The sequence below is a fragment of the Ovis canadensis genome, chromosome 5 (genome assembly GCF_042477335.2).
Source record: "Ovis canadensis isolate MfBH-ARS-UI-01 breed Bighorn chromosome 5, ARS-UI_OviCan_v2, whole genome shotgun sequence".
NCBI lineage: Eukaryota > Metazoa > Chordata > Mammalia > Artiodactyla > Bovidae > Ovis > Ovis canadensis.
The window spans coordinates 106,549,911-106,577,310 of NC_091249.1; the positions used below are offsets into that span (position 1 = coordinate 106,549,911).

A 27,400-nucleotide genomic window follows, 5' to 3' on the forward strand; every position below is an offset into this window, starting at 1 on the left:
TTCAAAAGCATCAATTCTTCAGCGCTCAGCCTTCTTCACAGTCCAACTCTCACAGCCATACATGACCACAGGAAAAACCATAGCCTTGACTAGACGGACCTTAGTCGGCAAAGTAATGTTTCTGCTTTTGAATATGCTATCTAGGTTGGTCATAACTTTTCTTCCAAGGAGTAAGCGTCTTTTAATGTCATGGCTGCTATCACCATCTGCAGTGATTTTGGAGCCCAAAAAAATAAAGTCTGACACTGTTTCTACTGTTTCCCCATCTATTTCCCATGAAGTGATGGGACTTGATGCCATGATCTTCGTTTTCTGAATGTTGAGCTTTAAGCCAACTTTTTCACTCTCCACTTTCACTTTCATCAAGAGGCTTTTTAGCTCCTCTTCACTTTCTGCCATAAGGGTGGTGTCATCTGCATATCTGAGGTTATTGATATTTCTCCGGGCAATCTTGATTCCAGCTTGTGTTTCTTCCAGTTCAGCGTTTCTCATGATGTACTCTGTATATAAGTTAAATAAGCAGGGTGACAATATACAGCCTTGATGTACTCCTTTTCCTATTTGGAACCAGTCTGTTGTTCCATGTCCAGTTCTAACTGTTGCTTCCTGACCTGCATACAGATTTCTCAAAAGGCAGGTTAGGTGGTCTGGTATTCCCATCTCTGTCAGAATTTTCCACAGTTTCTTGTGATCCACACAGTCAAAGGCTTTGGCATAGTCAATAAAGCAGAAATAGATGTTTTTCTGGAACTCTCTTGCTTTTTCCATGATCCAGTGGATGTTGGCAATTTGATCTCTGGTTCCTCTGCCTTTTCTAAAACCAGCTTGAACATCTGGAAGTTCACAGTTCACATATTGCTGAAGCCTGGCTTGGAGAATTTTGAGCATTACTTTACTAGCGTGTGAGATGAGTGCAATTGTGCAGTAGTTTGAGCATTCTTTGGCATTGCCTTTCTTTGGAATTGGAATGAAAACTGACCTTTTCCAGTCCTGTGGCCACTGCTGAGTTTTCCAAATGTGCTGGCATATTGAGTGCAGCACTTTGACAGCATCATCTTTCAGGATTTGAAACAGCTCAACTGAAATTCCATCACCTCCACTAGCTTTGTTCGTAGTGATGCTTTCTAAGGCCACTGTTTAATATTTCAGACAAGTATTACCACCTGATATAATATTAATTATTGCCTTCTAAAGATGAGTTATGTTTGATGAATTATATCTAAGCCAAATATCTGTAGGTCAAATTTCAGCCATAGGCAAATGAAAACAGTTGAGTTAAAAATTTCTAAGGACCGTGACTATAATAAAACATGAAAATATTACAAGCACTGCCAGAAGAGATTACAGTAAAGCAATAAAACTAACGAAACCTTATGTGATCAAAAGAAAGCACACAAAAGTAATTTTGGACTCTCACTTGTCCTTTAACACATTTTAAAATGATACCTTTCTATCCTAAGGAGTCTTCTTTATTTTAACACATAAAACGGTTAGAGTTCTTATGTTATCTTTTTATGGTTTCTTCAATAATAAAGATCCTGATTGCCATTCTCCTTAAGATCTACATGATCAAAAAGGAGTGAAAGAGAAAAACCAACCCTTGGGAAGAAATTCACATTGAAATTTAGTTAGTAAAGGAAACATCTGGATCATGTGATTTCTTCTCTTGTGAGAAACCGCAGGGAGCAGAGTCACATGGCTTTCATATCTATGGGCAGACTGTGGAGTTAATATATCCACATGCTGTAGCTCACGTGAAGCCTTACCATTTTATATTATGATCTAGCCTAAAACAAACACGGTTAAATAGCACAGTAAGGAAGTGGGATATCTTGATCAATTAAAAATAATTTTATGTACCACATATAACAACACGTTTGAAAATGTTGTTCTGTAATAAAACAGCATTTAACTCTAAACATCACTGACAAGGAATCAATAGACTTGACTTCTGATCCTGGTCAGGCAATGCCTCTGTGACTTTGGGTGAATCACTCAGTCTTTCCAGAGGGATGGAGCTTAGGCTCCTCATTCACAAAATGAGGTGAATGGATTTATTAGGCTCTGAGGTTTCTTCCAGCCATAAATTTGCTGTATTCTAAAAAATGGTAGGATAAGGATATATTTCTGAACCCCTCAAATTAACTCTACCCATGGACTATTTCATTCATTCATCAATACCATCATTTTTTTCTGTATCCCAGACTTTCAGAGCTAGTTTTAATTCTTCCCTTTCCCCAGGACCACTACATGAAAAGCTAAAGCAGAATTTATAACTTTAGCAAGAAATATTATGTGAAAAAAGGAAACGTGAGCAGCAAGACCTTCTTTCACCGTAACAGGAAGATGCCCTGTACTGATGTTCCATTTCATAACCTGCAGCTCCCTAAAATATTCTTAAAAAGCAATCAGCCCCTGTTTCTGGGTTCCTCTGAATTGACACAGTCTTTACACAACAAAAGATGTCTGAGACCAACTGACTTGTGGGCGTTATGCCTCCACAAAGAAAAAGGAGACGTTAGGGATCATATCTTTATGGCCATCGTGTATCCTTGGTATATTTTGTATTATTTGTACTATATTCTTGTTTGGCTTAAATTTGCTGATTTGATAAAGAAGCAAAGTGAAAATAAACTTTGACCAGGCCATCATCCTTAAATCTGAACCAGCTTTTTCTTCTGGCCTGGTTCATTTTTACTTTTCCATTCACATCTAGTCAGAAAGTTGTCTTCCTGTATCATTCACAAAATCCTGCCAACATTATATAATTAAAAAGTTAACTTTTATTAAATCTTGACAATTTTATGTAGTTCAGTGAACTCATTTATTGGGACATGGATTAAAGGTATAATGACTAAATATATTAAAGATAATAACAACTAACTTATGTAGCATTTATATGAGCCATGCATTGTCCTAATTACTCATTTAATTCTTGTCTTAATCCTATGTGACTTCCCTGGGTGGCTCAGACAGTAAGGAGTCTCCCTGCAATGCAGGAGACCTGGGTTTGATCCCTGGGTCAGAAAGATCCCCTAGAGAAGGAAATGGCAACCCACTTCAGTATTCTTGCCTGGAGAATCCCCATGGACAGAGGAGCCTGACAGTCTACAGTCTATGGGGGTCACAAAGAGTCAGACACGACTGAATGACTAAGACTTTAATCCCATGTAACAGGTAATATTATACTTGCTGTTTGGTTACTAAATAGTACTGAACTCTATTGCAACCTCATGGACTATAGAGGCTTCTTTGTCCATGGGATTTCCCAGGCAAGAATACTGAATGGGTTGCCATTTCCTTCTCCAGGGGACTCCTATATCATGACCCAGGGATTGAACTCACATCTTTTGCACTGGAAGGAAGATTCTTTACCACTGAGCCATCAAGGAAGCCCAGGTTCTATTATAATCTACATAATAAAGATGTAGAAACTGGGGCACAGAGAGGTTGGTGACTTGCCTGAGATCACTTATACAGGAAGTGGCAAAGCTGGAATTCAGACTGCTTTGAAGGCTGTCTGTCCTTAATTCACAATGTTTTAAACTCTCTGTATAAAATCATACCTTTTTATCTTACACATGTTGACTTGCCATATATATTTAACAGCTTTCCATAGAACAATTATAAATTTCATTCATTATGAAGCCTATGTAATTTCCAATTTTTTGTTCTATTTTTTTAAGGCTAGATCTTTCCCTATGATATTTCAGAGTTGCCAAAAATTTATTTCTTTTCATCAATTATGGAGAGTTGAAATTTTACTGTTTTGGCCTCCTCAAAGACTGAGAAACAACTCAAATGGATCTCCTTTTGCTGATAATCATTTCAAATACTTTATACATTAAAGTCTTATAATGGGAAAAAATGAACTTGTTATTTTCTTCAATTTATTTTTGCAACTCTCAGCTATATATAGCTCTTCCCCAGACTGCTGTGCTTTCTACTAATTATTGTGGAAGTTCTGATTATCATAATTATATGAGCTAGAATATTGATATACATCCAGTAAGTACTCATATTAACATATTATAGCTATTAAGATCCCCTTTGATAAAATATATAAAATACTTCATTTTAACTCCTCTATTAGTAATTTATATATGTGTATGTATGAAGTAGAAATTGACAGGATCAGTCAGAATACACTACTGTAACTTGACAAGCAAACGGAATTAATTGTCATATGCTTTACTCACCAAATTGACATTGCTATATTTTTCAGTACACCTCTCTTTCCAGAAAATATTTTCATTTTGAGAACTCTTTATAATTTTCAACATGTAATCCTAGCATCTCTTGCTTTAATACTACAGTAAAATCAAGATAACTGAAAATGAATTTAATTTAAATAATTTTTTATAGCTTAGAATTAATATTTCACATGATTTAAAAATCATAAAATTATATATTTTGAGATTAGAACTAAATAATGTCACAAATTATGGGGTTATGATTAACTTGTGAATTTTCAAGTACAGTAAAACCTTAGTAATTTGGAAAACAGTACATCTGCCTTAGAAAGTTTAAGTTATTGAAGCACTTTTAAAAAAGCAGGAGTGTTATGTAGCAAATGGGGATAATAAGCAGTTTATGAGATGTCAATTATATTTTTAAGGAACTCTATTTTAATAATTAGGCAAGAATGCTTTGAACTTAGCATGCATTTTGTATTGAAGTGGGTGCTTCTAAAGAAGTTAGAAGTTGAAGAATTTATCCTAAACTGTTAATATTATTGATTAGTTGGATTAATGTGATACTACTCTCCTAAATTTTGGTAATATAATTAATAAAATCAATCTGATAAATAAATCCATCCATTAAAATACCCTTTTATGACTTTTTGGGGCTTTGCACCATCAATTACCATCAACTACTCCTACCATCATCAATATCCCTTTCAGCTGACTATAAACATGTTCAAGTTTCAAACCAACAAAACCCTCCTTAGATCCCCTTCCTTTCATAGCCTGGCATCTCAAAATAGCAGCCCATATATCTTAATCTTATGTTTTTATCCCTCACTTCTCGACCCAGAGCAATCTGGTTTCTGCCTCTGGCTTTATACGGAAATTGACAAACTATTTTTCAGTCCCTATCTTACTTAGTCTCTGCACTCCTTGGTACTGACGGCTATTCTTTCTTAAAGTTGTCTTCTTTCTTGTCAATTTTCCTTAGTATTATGCCTTCCTACTTCCCTTCTAGACTCTTACACCATTTATTCAGAGGCTCCTCAAAGGAGTCCCCACTTCGGTAGCTGGCCAGCTCACATTCCTTTTTTTAATCTCATATATACTATCAGATATACAATGGTGGTGCATTTCAATGCTAGAAGTCCCAGCTTTCCTGGCCATAACTGATTGATTCAGGGTTAGAAATCTGACGCAAGCTGAACCATCAGGTGCATACTAAATGAATTACGATATCTGGAATGAAGGCAGGAACAGGGAATCGCTGGTAGTAAACCAATCACATTACTTCCAGCCTCCCAAGAGAGGGTACATAGGTAAGTGGATTATTTTGGCTGAGGCCCCTGTAATTGCCCAGTTCCTTTCCTCCTCTGACTCACTGATTGCTCAAACAGTTTCTTTTTGGTTCTGTGAGATACTTATGATAAATCCTTTCCCTGCTTAAGTGCCCAACAGCCACTTCTTTTTGTTTGTATAAATTAACAAGAGTAGTTTTTATTTAAGCAAATAAACATCTTGATTGGCTCCTCTCTCATCTCTGATGTTGAAATAAACATCTTGATTGGCTCCTCTCTCATCTCTGATGTTGAACACTGATATTCACCACAGTTTTCTTTCTAGACCTGCCTCTCATTCTAAACACTTTCCTTGAGCATTTTCATTCAAAGCAAATACTTTTTTTTAATGTAATTTAACTGTTGTAGATTTATTTTAATTTAAGCAATTTTGTTTTATTTTTGTTCATTGGATTTTTTTCCTCACACCTCAAAAATCTCCTCCTATTAGTTTCATTGTATAGCATTCTCAACTCTCCTTATTTCCCTTGCCTGAACTGGAAAGAGGAATACAGAACTTTGTCTTATGCTTCTCTTCTTATCCATCTCATGCTGGAATTATTGGTTCTCTTCTTACTCGGCATGCTTCTCATAACCTCTTTGATCTGTTATCTCAAGTGTATGTCGCTAAACTCTCCAAAACAGTCACACACATATCTGAGTACTTAAACTAGACAATGCACTTTGCTGATTCAAAGATCTCTTAAACTCAATATGTCCAAAATTTAATTCAAAATCTTTTTCTTAAAATGACTTTTCTTCCCATGTTATAGGGTCACCACCTATCTAATCTCCCTCTCCCATGCCTAGTATTGTGTCAGAAAACTATGGCATGGTCTGTCTTTCCTATGGCCTGCAAGCTGAGACTGGCTTTTACATTTCTAACATGTTGTAAAAATTAAAAACAAAAAAAGAATATGCTAGGGTAGCTATATGTCATCCACAAACCCTAAAAAATATTTACTATCTGGCCTTTAATAGAAAATGTTTGCTGACCTCTATTTTAGATGGTCATCAAATACTTTGACCCTTTCTCCTACTAATATATTAAATGGTCACCACTGCTCTTAAATGTAACTTCGCCTCCTTTCTGTATCAGCGTCCTAAATCTGGAACACTATCTAGTCTCCAGGACTCACATCTTAGGGTATAATAAGAAATTTGCATTTGGTTTTTGCTACTCCTACCCTCTTCACTACTTCGTCCTATGTGTCTCTTCCGTTTGGCTATTATTGAGTTTTATCCTTTTTAATAAAACTGTAATCGTAAGTATGGTACTTCTTGAGTTCTGTGAGTCATTCAAATGAATTACTGAACCTGTGGGAGCCCCTGAATTTGTATCAGCCAGGAAGAGCCAGTATGTCCAGTACAGACCTCACTTGTTCACGTCTGAAATGGGGGCAGTCTTGGAGGACACAGACTAACTTGCCGTGGCTGTGCAAACTCCAGGTAGTCAGAGTCAGAACTGCTGAATTTACCTGTATCACCAGGATGCTATCTACAGTGCATACGGACATTAGACTTCTCACGTTACAAACCAATTCAGATCAGTTCACTACCTTGCCTAAATACCACTGAAGATTTTAGTTATACAGATTTATGTGTATGTAGGGGTGTGGGTACATACACAGAAATAGGTATAACTATAGTTTGATTCCTAGGTCAGGAAAATCCTCTGGAGGAGGAAATGGCAACTCACTCCAATATTCTTGCCTGGGAAATCCCATAGATAGAGCAGTCTAGTGGACTATAGTTCATGGGATTGCAAAAGAGTCGGACAATACTTACTAACTAAACAACAATAATTTCATCAAATTTAGCTATACTTTTCTAACTGCCTTTGGTTAACACCATGAAATAGCTTTTTGCTATAACTCCTTCTACAAATAATGCTTTCAGTAGAAAAATATGTTTATGGAAGGTATTTACTTCATCAATGTAGATAATACAACTTATAAAAACATATAACCATAATAACTTAATCTGTGTATTATCTTTAAACAGAAAAAAGCTATCTACAATTGTGGATTACACTATTTTGGAATGAATTTTATCAACTCAAATCATTTTTTAAAATACTGTGAAAAGATAAAATATATTTGTGGTGAAAAACGAGGATTTTACAAATATGTATGTTTTCAAATAACATTTAAATGTGATACTTTAAAAGTCTTTCTAGTTTCCATCTACCAAAAAAGGAAATTAGATAAAAGTGATCTGTAAGGACCCTTCTAGTTTTAAAATTCTATTATTTTAATCATGTGATCTACTTCTTTAATGTTTAATTTTCTGTTATACTGCCTTTGCAGTATACTTCCTAATTCTACAGTTCAATAGACGGATAATGTGTTGTTGGTTATAAACAAATTCATATGAAATGACCTGAAAATCTATTTAAAATGCAATCAGTGAAAGTAAATATTGGATTTCTTCATGTTAAATCTGAAAAGCCATCACTATACTTGCTTTTTACTTTATTTGCTGCATAACATATCTCAACAGTGAATCTATCATATCAACATAGTCATCATGATCCAAGCTGCAAATAATAGAGAGTGTCAGTGTCAATTTTGCTTTCTCACACTTGCTTCCCTTCACTTCATCTGATTTTAATAATCCCTGTCAAACCACAAACAGTCCAAATTACCTTCATGACACAGAAGCTTTCAAGGAGCAGACAGAATCTCAACTTTCATTTAGCAACTACAAAAGAAAGCTGTCCAGCTGGACAAATATTATTTCCACACTTGACAATCTCTACAGTTGAGCATGCATTTTAATTTTAACTAAACCTGCCAGGAGTTTGATATGCGCTTCTTGTTTCGTGTAGATTGACTCATAGGATTATCAGACCAATGACTGTAATTGTGATGAAAGAACCCAGTATTTTTCAACTAAAAGATGAATCATACACCAAAACAGAGGGACCAAAATGAGCATATAAGAGGCAATATGCAGGTATGGATTGTAGAAAGAAATCTACCTAAATTAGGTAATTTAATTACTAAAGTCTAAAGATAACAGAACACATTCTTTGAAAAGTAAGAACTAATAAGTAAAAATAAAATGTAAAAACATTAAAATTTTATGCATAGAAACCCTTGAGAAATAGGTCCTAAGAATGAAGTCTAAAGAGATTTTAAAAATTGCTTTGGATTGACTCAACTTCAAAGTCAAATTTCTAGAATAGTTCTTGTGTGAAATTACAATAAAACTGATGTTCCCTTTTTTTTTTTCCAAATCTTTTTTTAAATTTTTTGGCCATGTTGTGTGGCACCTGCGATCTTAGTTGTTGCCCTGCTAGGGATCGAACCCACACCTCCTACATTGGATGCACAGAGTCTTAACCACTGGACCACCGAGAAAGTACCATAAAACTGATGTTCTTTACAAGATGTTAAAAAAATCCACTCTATACCAATCAACATGTCCTGTACACACAATGTGAAACTTCAAAAAATTCAGAGTAAAAATGAATATTGATAGTAAGTTTGTAGAGGAGTAACAGAATAAATGTTACCTGTAGAGCTATACATAAATGATTATATCTTTGAAGCTTAATTTATGAAACTTAAATCTAAAAATTTCAAACGGTGAAATATTTCTGGAAACATTTCCTAAGCTGGGCCTGAATTCTTCCTATGGTTACAGAACCTCAAAGTTGCCAAGTGTAAGCCTTCTCTCCAATCTGCTACACTCCACAGTCCCAGGCCCCTCCTTCCCCAGAGGAAGTACTCTTGGGGCACTTTCTCCCCCAGATCCGTCTCAGACACCACAGCTCGGTCTCCTTTACCAGTCCCCTGTTCTGTCTCCTTCCCTTGGACCTCTGACTGAACAATTTCATCCGCGTCCATGTCTCCCACCACCGCTTATGTTTGGAGCTCCTGTTTGAAGTGTCCAACTCCACACTGGATAACTCCCTTGGATATTCCATGGGTACCTCAAACTCAATATGCCCCCAGTTTTATTACCTTCCCTCTGAGATGTCTTCATTTTCTCGAGGTCCCTATAGTAGCTAACAGCATCACTCTCAGCCTAGGTACTCAAGTCAGAAACATGGGAGCCATCCCCCACATTCTAACGCTCTCTCACAAATTACACTGCCAGGTGACTCGTCTTCCTTCGTATTTGTCACGTTCAATCCTGTTCTCATATTGCACCTGTGAAATTCAAACTCCATCAGCTGGATTAATACAGCAGTTTGCTAAAGTGTCTCCCTATTTTCTGCATCATCTCCTAACACATTTTCTATCCTCCCACCAGAATGATCTTTGTAAAGGTGAGAAAGGAATCAGTGTTCACAGCAAGATTTCAACTCTAAGTGACTGGGAGATAAACCATACACTTAAGCAAAAGAGAAAAATCAAAGGAAAGAGCTAATTTTTAATTTGTATGGGGAAAGGGAGTGTTCATTTTAGAAGTAACAAATTTTAAGTATAAGAATTATAGTCATATATAATAAACATAAAGCAATCATTTGGGAAAGGGGAAATGGAATTTAGGAAGGAGGGGATGAAGCATATATTATATAATTTATCATCTAAACTAGGAAATTTCTGGAATAAAAAGGGTACTAAAATAAATAAAATTATATAATTTTTGAGATGTATACTCACAAATCAAGTAAGTGGCTTTATAATGTATGTGGACCTACATAAAATTATACTCAAATTCTTTTTAAAAATTCTGATATCTATGCCTATTGAAGTAAAAGATCTTTATATTGACATCAAAAATACAAAAACAGATGGTTGTTAGTACATTACGTATACTGTAATCAATTTCTTAGTTGTATCTATCCCTCACACTTAGTTTTCTAAAGAACGTATTTTTAAAATATGATCGTATTATTTTTATAACTTTCCAAGATACATTTTATGTTTAGTAAATTTTAAATTGTTGACATTGCCAAGTGACTTTTCTGTATACATTTTTTCAGGTGCAAATCTACTGGTAAATAATATTAAGTTCAGAGCAAATTCACTACTGAAAAACATTGCCAATTTTAATTTGTAATAATGAAATACACAAATATTTTAGCCAAATTATTTTTGCAGTTTTTACTTTTTTGCTTCTATGCAAACTGCCTTTTTTGACCAATAAGCTGAAAAAACAAATCCATCAAATAAATATGTATGCTTATTTTCAATGTTTTGCTTGATTTAGATACTACAAACTTGCAGATTTTTCCAAGTTAACTTCATTCTGAACCAAAATATATACTTATTTAATTAAAAATATGAGCTCCATCAAAATATTTCTCCCCATAAGTGTATATATTTCAAAACACAATTATGGAATTTCACTGTTATATTTTATATATCATTTGAGTTCTTATAAATTAATTTGTTCAGTTTTCCCCTTGATTTCAGGGGGAAATAGTTCAAAGTCCTCCTGTTTACAAGCTCTGGGTTCAATAACTGCAATTCCCTAAAATCTTCACATAAACTGAATTTTTTGACTTCCATTTGTTAAATGCTTTGACTAAATATTCCCAGTATATTTTGCTGGAAACTGCAAACAAAATTTAGAGAACATTTTAACAAAAGTATTTAATGCCATGGTAGGAACTTTAATTGATTTATAAACTTACTCTTCAAAGTCTCAAAAATTTCTAAAATCCAAACAGAAAAAATATATACAGCCATGCTTGTTATTTTTATCAGCATCAACCTAACTATAAAAATTTACAGGCTGGTTATTTTGTGCATATATAAGCATATTTGTACTTTTTGAGAATATATCTTCTATTTAGATTGGTATTTATATTTTATAAACTCTTAGAGGCAATTATGAATTACACGAATATGTACAACATATTCTGAGTATACTACTCTCTGCAGGCTCTAAATTTATTCAAAATATTTTATGATGTTATATTCTACTTCAGAATGTTTTTTACATCACCAAGACCAAGTAATTTTACCATGTATGCTGCAGTTTGTCATTCAGTTTACAATAGTACTCACAATATCACAATTCACGCAATATCACAGTTCACAATATCACAATCGGAGAAGGAAATGGCAATCCGCTCCAGTACTCATGCCTGGAGAATCCCACGGAGGGAGGAGCCTGGCAGGCTACAGTCCATGGGGTCGCAGAGTCGGACACGACTGAGCAAGTTCACTGTCACTTCACAGTATCATGTGTTTCACATTTTACAGAATGAACTTCTGAATGCTTTACTTTGATCCCGTGTATTAGACAAGAAACTTGAACCGTTATTGGAATTGATCTTTTTACTAGAAATATACAATGATACTGAAGTAAAACTGCATCGTTTAAGAGCTGGTAAAGTTCTTTTAGCAGAGACAATACAGTAACAGTTACTGTTTCACCTTCCATACATGCACAAGAAAACCTGGAACTGAATATGAGCGGAATTAATTTAGTACAGTCACTCGATCTAAATGAAAAGTCACGTTTCACAGTGTGTGTGTGCGCTCAGTCGCTTAGTCATGTCCAATTCTTTGCGACCCCATGGACATAGCCTGGCAGGCTCCTCTGTCCATGGGATTTCTCAGGCAAAAATACTGGAGAAGGGTGCCACTTCCTTCTCCAGGGGATCGTCCTGAGCCAGGGATCGAACTTGCATCTCCAGTGGCTCCTGCACTGGCATACAGATTTTTTATTATTTATTTCAGCTGGGCTGGTTCTTCGTTGCTGTCTGGGCTTTTTCCTAGTGGCGGGAGGCAGGGTTCGCACTGTGGTCGCTTCTCTCATTGTGGAGCACAGGCTCAACAGTTGAGGTGCGCAGGCTTTGTTGCTCATCTTCCCAAACCAAGGATCAAACCTATGTCTCCTGCATTGGCACAGAGTGGTACACAAATGTACCTTCTGCAGTGAAGCATCAATTACGAAAAAGTCATATTTTCAGGCACGGTCTGAAAATAAGACTGCACAATAGATGCTGTTGCTTCTATGTCTTCTTGTTTTCATGTGGTCTGTGATATCACTATAGCCTCCGTAGTGTGGGTTACACATGTAATTCTTGTTGGCAAGTCAAATGAAATTTAGTACTACTAAACGATGAATGTTCAGTTATTTTCCTTCTCTCCCCCCTCCCAAATCACTGTCACCAAAAACGGTTGTTACAAAATAAAAAATGTGTTATCCAACAATAAAACAAATAGTTGTAGATTTATATCATATGATACATAATAAAATCCTTATAGCAATATAAAGCTGGTATTGTATTCACTCTATGGTAAAACTGAATACAGGGTGAGAAATGTGCAGCCCACAGGCCAAAGCACAGGCTTAGCACAACTGGTTTTGCATCAAGTGGCCAGCAGAGCCGGCAGCCCGGAGCATTCTGCCACTGCCCCCCACTGAGCTCCAAAGGAGCTAGCTGATCTAACTGCTGGAGAGCATTTACTTTATCAGCAAGCATCCTTCCTGCTCTCCTTGAAAAAGATGTGCTAGCTTACATTACTTCTGGAAAGGCACTGGGAAACAGAAATGGGAAGTGGCCAATTTAACCATATGTTACAGTGAGAATTCTGTTCACTGTACTGGTGTCTCAAACATGAGGACACGCCAGGATGGAGACAAGCAAGGTGCAGGTCTATCAAAACCTATCCCGGTTTATTTATGCGTAACTATCAAATAAGGCTTCATTCAAAAATAAAAACTCTAAGACAAAAGCTAAACTGATGAAATACTGAGATGAAAGGGATAAGGTGGGACTATTCCTGGGCCAACTGAATATATAATGTGATGTCAGTTCATGGGATCTTTTACATCTTTTAAAAAATTATTGATTTACTTATTTTTGGTTGCACTGGGTCTTCTTTGCTGCATGTGGGGTTTCTCCAGTTGCTGAGTTGCTGTGATAGCTTCTCTTGTTGCGGAGCACAGGCCCCAGGTGCACGGGCTCTGGTAGTTGCAGTGTGTGGGCTCAGCAGCTGGAGTTCACGGGCTCGAGTGCAGGGGCTCAGGAGTTGTGGCACATGAACTTCAGTTGTGTGTGGCATGTGTACTCTTCCCGGACAAGGGATCAAACCCGTGTCCCCTGCATTGGCAGGCAGATTCCTATCCACTGTACCACCCGGGAAGTCCAGTACATGGAATATTTTCAATATCAATATAACATATATAAAATGAAACGAAACCTATGAAAAATGAAAATCCAGCTTTGTATGGCAAGAGATGGAAAGATTTCCAGAATGCTATAGCGTTTTCTTAGAAAAGTAAATTGTAAAACTATATATGTATCATGATACAATGCAATACTTTTAAAAAAAATCAACCCCTTTCCCCCTCAAAATCAGGAAGGATATTCAGCAAACCAGCAGCAGTGCTAAGCTGTGGGTAGTAGAACTAAAAAGGAACAGGGAAAAGAAAATTTTTACTCTTTATAATCTTTTTTTGTTTGAACTTATTGAGCATGTCTTACTTTTGATGCATTAGATACAAAAACAAACAAATATCACAAGGCATTAGCTAATGTAGTATTAACTGAGTGGTTCAAGTAACAGATGATCCAGAAGTTCCGTAAGACATTCCCTTTGGGCAAAAGAAAAGAGAGGTCAAGTTGCCAAAGAAAAGGAAGATAAAGGCGGAAGTCCAGTGATCTCACAAAATCCATAGCCTCACAGGCCCCCCTAGTTGCAAGACACTTAATCTCTCCCTGTATATAGATTCAAACGCTTTCCAGTTCTGTGAATGATCCAACAGCTAGTGACCGGAGGATATAAGGAGCCTCAGCCAGACAGTAAATGAGAGAAGTAATTCATCAGTTTGTCTCCCGTTCATTTCTCTTTCCTTCTGCAGCCTGGGCTCTTACTAACTTCTAATTGCCGACGTGTAATCAGGTGCTCAACATGAGGTTTCTTTGTATGTAATGGGATCCTACTGCTAGACCTCAGCCACAACTGTCTGCTCCACACTCACCAACAGGGTGCCCTGGTAATGAAAATGGTGAGACCATCCCTGGAGCATATAGAGAACTGCTTTGCAGAACCAGAACAGAAAATTCACAAATGAAAACAGCGAAAGATAAAATTGGAGAGGTATGCCATGGCTAGCGGGATATGCTGAGGCCTTTTATTCTGCAGGAGGAAAATATTTGTACTTTTATTCCACAGAGAATATGGAGTCATAACAGGTTGTCTTCTGTTTTTCCTTACTAAGGCAGTACATGACTACTGTTTTACAAATATTTATTAAACAGGGTGTTAAGACAGTTTGGTGTAGGGTGAGAGAAGAGATGTAGGAGGATCAGTTAGAAGGACAGTGAGTTAATCCAGATGAAGGTGATGATGACTAGGAAGAGGATGGGACCGTGAGGAAAGGCAAGACAGCTTTTGAAATGACTTTCCAAGGTAAGACTAGATAAGAGTTTGGGGTCACTACCAAGGCAGGCAATTATAGCTGAGAGCACAACCAGGCAGGTGTGACATGTCCCAGGCATTAGAAGCTTGGACTTTAGACCCAAGTCATCAGAGACACCAGACAAAACTAGAGTCATGCTAAGGGCCAGAAAATGTGTGGATATGTCGTCAGAAAGTAGCAAAGGGTAAAGTCCAGGGTGAGGCTCTTCCTTGGCAATAAAAAAAAAAATGACCAATTACAACAGAAAGAGCTAAGAGAGGTGGGTATCATACAGAGCAGGGCATCTTGTTGACAATGCCTCTCACAGTCTTGTGGATGGCAGCCACAGATACCAGGCAGGGCATGCCCAAAGCAGCCTTCAGGAAGCTAGCTGGGGAGTGGGTGACTACAAGGGTTGCCAATAAGATTTTCTGCTTGGTTGGGCCACAGGACAGGCCAGGGCGGTCAGATGAGGCTATTGGGGAATTTACATAGGAAGGGCTAAATTATTACAAAGCAATTCTGAAATTTTATCCTGGATAACAGAATGGTAGTTTATGAATAGATTAAAAAAAAAAAAACTTAGGAGGAAAATGTTAACAGAATGCACAACAAAACAATTTTCAGTTCAATTCAGTTCAGTCGCTCAGTCGAATCCAACTCTTTGCAACCCCATGAATCGTAGCACGCCAGGCCTCCCTGTCCCTCACCATCTCCAGGAGTTCACTCAGACTTACGTCCGTCGAGTCCGTGATGCCATCCAGCCATCTCATCCTCTGTCGTCCCCTTCTCCTCCTCCCTCAATCCCTCCCATCATTAGAGTCTTTTCCAATGAGTCAACTCTTCACATGAGGTGGCCAAAGTACTGGAGTTTCAGCTTTAGCATCATTCCTTCCAAAGAAATCCCAGGGCTGATCTCCTTCAGAATGGACTGGTTGGATCTCCTTGCAGTCCAAGGGACTCTCAAGAGTCTTCTCCAACACCACAGTTCAAAACCATCAATTCTTCGGCACTCAGCCTTCTTCACAGTCCAACTCTCACATCCATACATGACCACAGGAAAAACCATAGCCTTGACTAGACGGACCTTAAGTAATGTCTCTGCTTTTGAATATGCTATCTAGGCTGGTCATAACTTTTCTTCCAAGGAGTAAGTGTCTTTTAATTTCATGGCTGCTATCACCATCTGCAGTGATTTTGGAGCCCCAAAATATAAAGTCTCTCATGGTTTCATTGTTTCCCTATCTATTACCCATGAAGTGATGGGACCAGATGCCATGATCTTCGTTTTCTGAATGTTGAGCTTTAAGCCAACTTTTTCACTCTCCACTTTCACTTTCATCAAGAGGATTTTTAGTTCCTCTTCACTTTCTGCCATAAGGGTGGTGTCATCTGCATATCTGAGGTTATTGATATTTCTTCCAGCAATCTTGATTCCAGCTTGTGTTTCTTCCAGCCCAGCATTTCTCATGATGTACTCTGCATATAAGTTAAATAAGCAGGGTGACAATATACAGCCTTGACGTACTCATTTTCCTATTTGAAACCAGTCTGCTATTCCATGTCCAGTTCTAACTGTTGCTTCCTGACCTGCATACTGATGATTTTGAACGGATTATACAAATTGGTAATGTCCACAATAGAGACGCAGCAGATATATGAGTGGAACACATGGGAAAACATAGTGCTTGTAATGTCACACTGAAGTCCAGGAGACCAAAACTCAGAGAGTATCTTTCAAACTTTTTGAATTATGACCTACAAGGTTCAAACAAAATGCATTGCAATCTAATGTGTAGGTGTGCACACATATCTTAAACGAAAGTCTCATGAAACACTGCTTCTCTTGCTTTGATCTATTCCATTTCATCCTATTTTATTCTTTTTTACTACTTCTTTTTATTGTTTTTTACTACTTCTTCTTGGAAGGACTGATGTTGAAGATGAAGCTACAATATTTTGGCCACCTGATGCGAACAGCTGACTCATTGGAAAAGACCCTGATGTTGGGAAGGATTGAGGGCAGGAGGAAAAGGGGACGACAGAGGATGAGATGGCTGCATGGCATCACCGACTCAATGGACATGAGTTTGGGTGAACTCCAGGAGTTGGTGATGGACAGGGAGGCCTGGCGTGCTGTGGTTCATGGGGTCACAAAGAGTCGGACACGACTAAGCGACTGAACTGAACTACTTCTTTCTTTTAATGTTGCCCATAGGCTCTAAATTGATTACAGCACCTGAATTTTGGCTTAGAGATTTTTAGATTAAACAGACTTTTGTGGTTATTTTGTAGAATCATCTGCACAGATATGACTGATAAATCCAAAAGATATATTCTTTGAGAAAAGGTAAAAAAAACGAGAGAAAAGCAGAAAAATTAAAGACTGGCTTGGGAACCACTGATGGGTGGAGAGGACAAATAAGAAAGTTGGGTCACAGGATGGAAAAACACTAGTACCAAAGAGGACAGTGTTGCCAGAAGGAAGGGGGGTCAACAAAAGCTCTTTTCAATTCATGTATTCGCCACTACTGTAGCGGTTCTCCAGGGGTACTCGAGGACACTAGTTTAAGTAGAATCACTTTGGCCATTTGTTAAAAATTCAAACACCCAGGCGGGCCTCATCCCAGGCCTAATGAACTGAACTTTCTGGGTATGTGTCCCAGAACTGACAATTTAAAAGTTTCCCAGGATATTCTTTTCACCGACTATTTTTATCTTAGTGCCTTCCACAAATGAGATTTCAAAGTGGTACTTTTCAGGAACATGCAGCCTCACTTCACACATTAGATGTAATCTTAAATAGCTGTTAAGTGAGTGCCTGCACACTAAACCATTATTCCCCTAAAGACTATCATGATTAACTGTATGTACAACATCAGAACAATGTCCAAAAGAAAACAAGCAGCTTCTGAAGCATTCAGCCTTTAAACAGATACTTTATTCTGACGGTTCTGTATTACTTCTCCAAGTGGTTGGCCAAATGGGCATACAAGCCTCATTCATTAGTTTTATTTCGTTTAAAAGCAGACACTACATTTAAAAATTCACTATGCCGTCACGTTTCATGTTGATTTTGAATTGAGTGCACTGGACTTAACTAGTTAAAGTACCACATGAAGTGGTGTTTAGGAGAACTCACAGGCAGAAAGTGCCGCAAGGAGAGAGTATGCAGAAAATACAAAAACTAAAATGTATGATTTGGACTCTAACAATAAAGATATCCCTTTACATGGTAAGCCCTGCTAACAAAAATATTTGCCAGTTTATTACCAAGTATGAGATGAGACTTTATTCTACTCTTTAAGATGGGAATCATAACTAACAACATCCACAGCAGAAAACATTTATCACTTATATCAGGTGATATCAGGTTCTGTTTTAAAAACTTGCCATGGATTAACTCGTTTCATCTTCACAACAACCCTGTGAAGTAAGTACAGTTTTAGATCTCATTCCCAGAAGATGAAGCTGAGATAAAGAGAGCTACGTAACTTTCTTGGGGTCCTATAGCTAGAAATAGGACCTGAGGTTCACACATAGGCAGTCTGTCTGGAGTCTGCATTCAAAGGCAGTGTGCTACAATGTGATCGTGAGAAAGTCTCAGATGTAGAAGTAGCTAGCTGCCCAGTAGAAATACTTGCTGTTTATGGTCTAGGGTGTTTTTTTTTTTCCCCCCGGTTCTTTATACAAGTGATTTCCAGATAGCTTGGATCCCTGTTTACATTTAGTTATTAATTTTTTTATGATACACTTTATATATAAGAGGAATACTCAAGATAGCATAAAAGATGTGATACTGGGGTGGAGTCTAAGAGCCTGCATTTCTGAAAAGTTCCCAGGTAATGGTGATACCACTGGCTTGGGGACCGCACTTTGAGTAGTGGGGGCTTAGGGTGTGAGATCTGGGGTAACAATGCTAGTGGTGGAATTCTAGCTCCGTTACTTACTAGTTTTATAATGTTCTCCTTGTGTGCCTCTACCGTATCTATAAAATACTGAGATCAATACAGTGTTGTTATGAGGGTTACATGAGATAATCCATGGATACTATTTAGATCAGCTGCTGGAATACAGAAAATACAGTAAATACTATCTCTTTATTATACAAAACTATTAAAAGCATATATTGTATCATATTAGAAAGCCATTTACAGAACTGGCTGATGTAGCAAAACAATAAATAAATTCTTATCATTTTTTCAAGTCACTAGAGTATCACTGTACACTGAAGGACATTTAATACACATTAGACCCAGTAGCCAACTTTACTAATTACATAAATCTGAAACTGTTCTAAATGAACTGGTGTGAAGGCTTTGGCCTATGTTATTTAAAGAGATTATTTTGTTTCTATGCCAGAAAGCTTTTTCTACCTTGTAGGTGTGCACTGAGTTCCAGCTCATTTATTCAAATAGCTTTCTTTGAATTTAGAAAGAGATATTTTTGTTTTAAAAATTTATTTTAATCAAATAGAAATCAAAACTGGTATTAGTATGAACAATAATAATGACTTTAAACATTTGTTCAAGTAAGAGCACTAGTATAGTTTAGATAAATTTGGAAGAGTCAGCCAAATCCTTCACAGACAACTTTATACATTTTCACACCACTATACAATGCAGCCTAATTACCTCATGCTAGAATCACAATGGTGATATCACTCACCTAGAGCTAGACATCCTGGAATGCAAAGTCAAGTGGGCCTTAGGAAGCATCACTATGAACAAAGCTAGTGGAGGCGTTGGAATTCCTATTTGGGATTTGGAATTCCTGTTACGAATCTGGAATTCCTATTAGGATTTGAGCTATTTCAAAGCCTAAAAGATGATGCTGTGAAAGTGCTGCACTCAATATGTCAGCAAATTTGGAAAACTCAACAGTAGCCACAGGACTGAAAAAGATCAGTTTTCATTCCAATCCCTAAGAAAGGTAATGCCAAAGAATGTTTAAACTACCAAACAATTGCACTCATCTCACACACTAGCAAAGTAATGCCTAAAATTCTCCAAGCCAGGCTTCAACAGCGCGTGAACCGTAAACTTCCAGATTTTTTAGAAAAGGCAGAGGAACCAGAGATCAAATTGCCAACATCTGTTGGATCATTGAAAAAGCAAGAGAGTTCCAGAAAAACATCTATTTCTGCTTCATTGACTACGACAAAGCCTTTGACTGTGTGGATCACAACAAACTGTGGAAAATTCTTAAAAAGATGGGAATACCAGGCCACCTGACCTGCCTACTGAAAAATCTGTATGCAGGTCAAGAAGCAACAGTTAGAACTGGACATGGAACAACAGACTGGTTCCAAATCGGGAAAGGAGTATGTCAAGGCTGTATGTTGTCACCCTGCTTATTTAACTTATATGCAGAGTACATCATGTGAAATGCTGGGCTGGAGGAAGCACAAGCTAGAATCAAGATTGCCAGAAGAAATATCAATAACCTCAGATATGCAGATGACACCACCCTTAAGGCAGAAAGTGAAGAAGATCTAAAGAGCCTCTTGATGAAAGTGAAAGAGGAGACTGAAAAAGTTGGCTTAAAGCTCAACATTCAGAAAACTAAGATCATAGCATCTGGTCCCATCACTTCATGGCAAATAGAAGGGGAAACAATGAAAACCGTGAGAGACTTTATATTTGGGTGCTCCAAAATCATTGAAGATGGTGACTGCAGCTGTGAAATTAAAAGACGCTTACTCCTTGGAAGAAAAACTATAACCAACTTGGACAGCAGGTTAAAAAGCAGAGACATTACTTTACCAACAAAGATCCATCAAGTCAAAGCTTTGATTTTTCCAGTAGTCATGTATAGATGTGAGAGTTGGACCATAAAGAAGGCTGAGTGCCAAAGAACTGATGGTTTTGAACTGTGGTGTTGGAGAAGACTCTTCAGAGTCCTTGGACTGCAAGGAGATCCAACCAGTCCATCATAAAGGAGATCAGTCCTGGGTGTTCACTGGAAGGACTAATGCTGAAGCTGAAACTCCAATACTTTGGCCACCTGATGCAAAGAACCGACTCATTTGGGAATGATTGAAGGCAGGAGGAGAAGGGGGTGACAGAGGATGAGATGGCTGGATGGCATCACCAACATGGTGGATATGAGTTTGAGTAAGCTGCAGGAGTTGATGATGGACAGGGAAGCCTGGCATGCTGCAGTCCATGGGATCACAAAGAGTCGGACCACGACTGAGCGACAAACTGAACTGAACTGAGGAACAGTAAAAGCTGGAGAGTCAGTGAAGGAGGAGATATGAACTATGAAGTCTTATATTTGGGGTTGGCCAATATATTTGAGTCTGCCAGAAAAGATCAATAAGTAATTTGCCTCTCTTTCCACTTTTCATTTCTCTAACATGGGTGATAAAAAAGACATGGGTGAGACAGATTCTGATGTTTATTTTTCTAAATTAAAACCATATTCAGCATATGACCTGCCCAGTGAGATCATGATAGATAAGAATCAAGGAAATGGGTGGAATTATTTTTCTCTCCTCTTTCCCTTCTCTTTCTCCCTGCAGAATGGAGTAAGGAAGGCTCCATGCGCCTCCTTGAATGTCCAATGGGGTACAAGAATTTTTTTTTTAAACATTCAACACAACACAACAGATTTTTACTTTATATTTGCTTTCTAAACAAGTATTACCTTGAAAAAAAAAATCACATTTACCCCCATATCTGCATAAAAGTGTTTATATAAAAGGCTGGTGTATGGAAAAATTTAAGGTAGAGTTACCTATACTTAATTATACTGAATAAGGATACTTCTATTGAAATAATTGTCAGGATTAACTTGTACTCCAAGTGAAAAAACAATCACCTGTGGGAATTATGATTCTTAATATCTAGGGATGATAATCAACAAAATTGGGTAGTTTGGGTTAGAGGAACAAGAACACAATTATACCAACATCATATTTTGTCATTTGGGCTTACAATGATCTGAATCAAAATCTTGAAAAACAGAAATTTACCAAATGCCTAAGCTAACTTTTTCCACTTACAAGGCAGGTAATAGCTGTATCTCAATACCAGAGAGTCAAGGAATTTCACTTCAGTGTGACCTATTTATGCCTCTCAGATTCATCATATGCATTTTTTAATGACCCCGAACCAAAGGAAATGTAGAAACCTATTTGAAGAGCTGACATTAAGGTTGTGACACCAGCGAAAACAACAAGAGAATCTAAAGTTAAACTGACACACAATCCCCAAATCAGTCTGTTACACTCCTAATTTAAAAAACAGTTACTATGTGAAAAAGTGATGGCATGTCAGCCTTTGCTTTGAAACCCCTGAATTTTGTCATTTGGTGTTTGTGTCACAACCTTAATATTATTTAAATATACTTTTAATATCTATTATTTAAAAAATATCTTTGAATTGAAGATACTCTGAAGCTTTGAAGAAGTCAACCTCAAAGCAGTGCATTCCTAGCATGCCACTTTTATTAGAAGTGGTGCATAAAACATTTCCTGTTGACAAATCTAATTCATTAAAAGGTGAGATGGATGCATTTTAAAATAACCGGCTGGCATCATTATCTGCAGCACCTTTTATAAATTATTCCTCTTTTCCCTTTGGACTGAACTTGTCACAGTTCTCTCTTTCAGAGTCTGAGTGTTATGCCTTATAGTCAATGCTTTCAACATGTTTAGACAAGTCATAAGGTAAACAAGCAGTGGTACTTTATTTTCTAGAAATGAGAAAGGGTAGCAGAAGTATTTACAGATAATTCCAGTCAATTCATTGATTTTTAGCTAAGGACAAGGAAAGTCAGCTTGTGGTAGTTTCATCTTACACAAAGGATTTAAAAATAAAACTATACTGTTTGAGGAAAAGGGAGAATTTCAAAGAAAGGAACATAAAGAGAGATGCTGGCAGCCCTGCTGCAGTATTGTGCAGAAGACTTACTTTAAAATTGAATTGTGCTTCCCCTGACATCGGAGATCAGGTACATCATAAAGCTGACAGCTGGCTGGCATGCTGCCTTCCTAAAGGAAAATGCTAACTGCATTTCTCTTGGAGGCCAAAGGAATAGAATTATAGAAGCTTTCAAGCAAACTGGGAAGATGGAGGACAAATCATTTAAAATATGATGAAAGGCATTTCTTACCTAATTTTGTTTCAGAAGATTCTGAGAATGAGCTGGTCTTCTAATCCTAATGCAGGTGGTAACTTATTTCCTTCCGAGGTGTCAGTAGAAGAGCTGCCTTTTCGTCAGTGTCTTCAGCAGCTTTTTTCCAAAATATACAAAGCACACCTATAAAATAATTAGATACAGCTTTATCACCCACATGGAGGAGGCACAGTCACAACGTTACTGATCTACATTGGCAGTGACAACACTACGGTTAAGGTACGATATACAGACCCGATGCAAGAGATGCTAGAAACACATAAAGGCATCCTGAAGTTGGGGCACCTTAAAAAAGCTTATTAATAAGACGACTCATAGATTATTGGCACATGGATAACAGATACACCTTACAAATATGCACAAAGTATCCCTTTTATTATCCTTGAGTTTTCAAATGTTCCTAAAGAAATGTAGATCACAGACAGTAAGGGATGGCTGCACCATATGATCAAGCAATACCTTGCAATACAATTATAGCTTTCTTGTTTAATTACCAGTTGCCCCAGAACTGTTTCTTAAAGCCATATTTGGGACATCCCTGGAGGTCCACTGGTTAAGATTCCAAGTTTCCAATATAGGGGGCTTGGGTTCAATACCCAGTCAGAGAACTAAGATTCTACATGCTGCATGGTGAGGCCAAAATATTACAAAATAAATTTTAAGGTTAAAATTTAAAAAAATCATTTCCCCACTCTTCTAGGTTATCTTGATAAAGTAGATTCTGCCTCAGCTGATCTGGGATCAGGACCTGAGATTCTGTGTTTCTAATAACCTCCCAAGTCAAGTCACCAAAGAGGTGAGTCTGTGGTCTAAACATTCACTAGTGAGGTTCTATCAATCTATCTGACTTTGCCTGCACCAAAATACACTGCAGTTATTCTTGTTTTCTGGCCCTCTGTCTCTCTATATAATTTTTAAATCTTTTGTCAAGTCTCCTCCCCTCAAAAATACACATAAATTTGATTGAACTGATCCAACTGGGCACCTATAAAATCTTGTTTCCCAAAGCCATGTGTATTATATATCATTCCATTTATTGAGGTCCTATTGTCACAAAATAATGCTTTATTATTTCCTCATGGGAGTTTTGCACATCTCGTTATGTTAGATTTATTCCCAGGAACTTCATATTTTGAATGTTACTAATATCCCTTTGCAAGGGCTTTTTCATGTTTTGTTTATATTTGTGTAATTTTGTACATTGATATGTTTACCCAGGATATCTGTAAAACTCTTACTACATTTTTCTGTAGCTTGACATCACGAACATTTCAAAATCTATAATTATTTCTTTATCTTGCCTTACTAAAAGGAAAAGAAGTCAAACAGTAAATATATTATTTAATAGAAAAAAAAAAAAGCTATTTGATGATTTGTGATCAGCCAAAATGATCTCTCCAGTAGGCTTGAAAGTGAAAGTGAAGTCACTTAGTCATGTCCGACTTTTTTGCGACCCCGTGAACTGTAGCCTAGCAGGCTCCTCCACCTGTAGGGTTCTCCAGGCAAGAATATTAGAGTGCATTGCTATTTCCTTCTCCAGGGGATCTTCCCATCCCAGGGATCGAACCCTGGTCTCCTGCATTGCAAGCAGACGCTTTACCCTTTGAGCTACCTCAACTATAAAACTAATATGAAGAAGGCTCCGGATATTTATCTCAATATTTATTGATTGTTCTCATACTTCTTGCCTTTCCTGGTATCTGAAATACAAGTGCTTAAATGTTAGTAATATCTATTATCCCAAGCTGATATCCAGCTAATACTTCATCAGAAACAGACGAAAACCTTCATGGACAACTTGGCCAGTCTAGGAATTAAATTTGAACAAAGTAGAAAACAGAGGAATTCTAACGAGAGACATGGTTCAGTTTGGTTAAAGAACTAAGTGGAGATGCCCACTCTAGGGAGCCATTATAGAGATACAACATATTACCTATACTCCATATCTGAAATCACAAGATTTCATAGAAAACCGTAAATAACTGAAATTGCTTTCCTGATGACAATGTCAGCCTGTAGAGTGAATTGTCCTTCAATGATAACTTTCAACAACTCGACCAAGGGAAAAAAATCAAGACTTACTTTTCTAGAAACTGTCAACATTGGTAATATTGCTTACCTGAAAGAATCTAAGTGTACCTAGGTGAAAGAAAATGTAAACCCAAAGGGAAATGTGGGGTACAGAATCAGGTAAAGAAAGAGAAAGAGGCAGTAACTAAAATAATAATAACCACTACAATTCAGTTCAGTTCAGTCGCTCAGTCGTGTCCGACTCTTGGCGACCCCATGAATCACAGCACTCCAGGCCTCCCTGTTCATCACCATCTCCCGGAGTTCACTCAGACTCATGTCCTTCGAGTCCATGATGCCATCCAGCCATCTCATCCTCAGTCGTCCCCTTCTCCTCCTGCCCTCAATCCCTCCCAGCATCAGAGTCTTTTCCAATGAGTCAACTCTTCGCATGAGGTGGCCAAAGTACAACAAACTGTTCTTTAAAAATGGGTTTATAATCCACTAAAAAAATAACTATGAAGAAACATGGCAATGCAGAATGGCATCACCAGTTCAATGGACATGAGTCTGAGCAAACTCTAGGAGATTGTGAAGGACAGGGAAGCTTGGCGTGCTGCAGTCCATGGGGTCACAAAAGGTCAGAAACAACTGAGTGACTGAACACACAGAAAATCCTGAAAAGAACAGACGAGAGCAGGACCCAAGAAGATGTGGTATGTATATACAATGGAATGTTACTCAGCCATAAACAGAATGAAATAATGCCATTTGCAGGAACATGGATGGAGCTAGAGATTCTCATATTAAGTCAAAGAAAAATAATCAAATCGGTTACACGTGGAATCTAAAAAAATGGAATGATACAAATGAAGTTATGCACAAAAACAAAAATAGATTAACAGAATTTGAAAACAAATTTACAGCTACCAAAGGGGAAAGGTCGAGGTAGGGGAGGAACAAATTAGGAGTTTGGGATTAACATATACACACTACTATATATAAAACAGAGTACTAGGAAAGGTAGCATGGGTGCCTCCATAGAAAAATCTGCCTCATTCTGGCTTCAGCAGACTTCCAGCATAATCATGGTTACCCTCCTATTCACTCTAAAGCAAACTGTACCATTAAATTGGTGCCATCCAAATGTAGTTTCTAGGCAGCTTTTGGACTTGCTTCTTTGTAATATGAATGCACAGCCAAGGACTATCGGGCATTTGAAGAAAATTGTTTTGCTTTGTGTTCATATCTGAAACCAATATAAAACAAAAATGTGCCCCAAAAGAAGATGGAGGTGAGTCAAACCTTAGAGCTAGACAAAATTGAAAGACACAACCATTTTAGTCACCCAGTCACCCATAAATAGACCAAAGGAAGATAACAATTTGAGGAGTATTGATATCTGGTAAGAAAACTAGGACCCTGTTGTATTCTAGCCAAGAGGTGCTCTTATCGATATCAACCACAATTCAATGAGTACAGAGGTTCTTCCAGAGTGGAGGAGATCACCAGAACTTTGCAGAGGTCAAAGGGGGCTCAGTGGTCCTTGAGTGGTGAGTAATGCCAGCCTTCTGCAGTGTTTCACTGGAAGTGATGGCCTTACAACAGGGAGCAAGCACAGAGAGTCAACAGCTCTATTAATCCAAGTTATGTTCACCCTTGGGGCAAGCACATTCTTGACTATGACTAAGAGTATGTCCAATGGAGGCCTGAGAGGAACAAAGCTACCCGCACATTGCTGAGGCTGAACAATCACAGCACAGAGGAAATGTGAGTTGGTTTCAGTAGAAACCAAAGTGGGGAGCACTTGAAAACAATATAAATTTTAAATGTGTTCCTCTATCAATACAGAGATTCATGAGCAGATGACAGATAACTTACTGACTTGAAGTGTTTGTGCACGTTCACTGACTGTCTGGCCATCAGCTTATCATTTAAGCTTCACAGAGACAGACAGGCAAGTCCCAGAAATCCAAATGTAAAACTAATTACAAAAATCTCAAAAAGAAATAAAGAAAAAGTACATAAGTGGCTACCTATCACAAGGGAAATAGATGTCACTGATTTAATTTAGCCAAATTACTAAACAAAAAAACAAGCAAATAAAGCAGTAACAGGGAGGAAAAAAAAACAAAACAAAACTCAGAATCCAGAGTTGCCACAATATATGATCTAAAATATCTACTTTTCAACAAGATATTGTGAGATATGTAAGGAGGGAAAAAGTGGCCAATAGAAACTGGGTATCTCTAGATATTGAATTTAAACAGTCTTTAAAGCAGAATTATAAACACAGTCAATGAACTTCAAAGGTGACCACACTTAAAAAAAAAACAAAACGAAAGTAAAGCAATGATGAACAACAAAAAATGAAATTCTCAATAATGAGAAAAAATGTTGGAA

General features: G+C 37.5%; 1 protein-coding gene across 3 annotated transcripts in view; it reads right to left on the reverse strand.

Annotated features, from left to right (window-relative positions):
- KIAA0825 (KIAA0825 ortholog) overlaps window positions 1–27,400 on the reverse strand; it is a 429,746-nt gene that overhangs the window by 377,363 nt on the left and 24,983 nt on the right. For all 3 annotated transcript variants that reach the window (XM_069590144.1, XM_069590145.1, XM_069590146.1), the window contains exon 2: window positions 22,964–23,110. The gene's annotated coding sequence lies outside the window, so the exon portion shown is untranslated. The remainder of the gene's footprint in view (window positions 1–22,963; window positions 23,111–27,400) is intronic.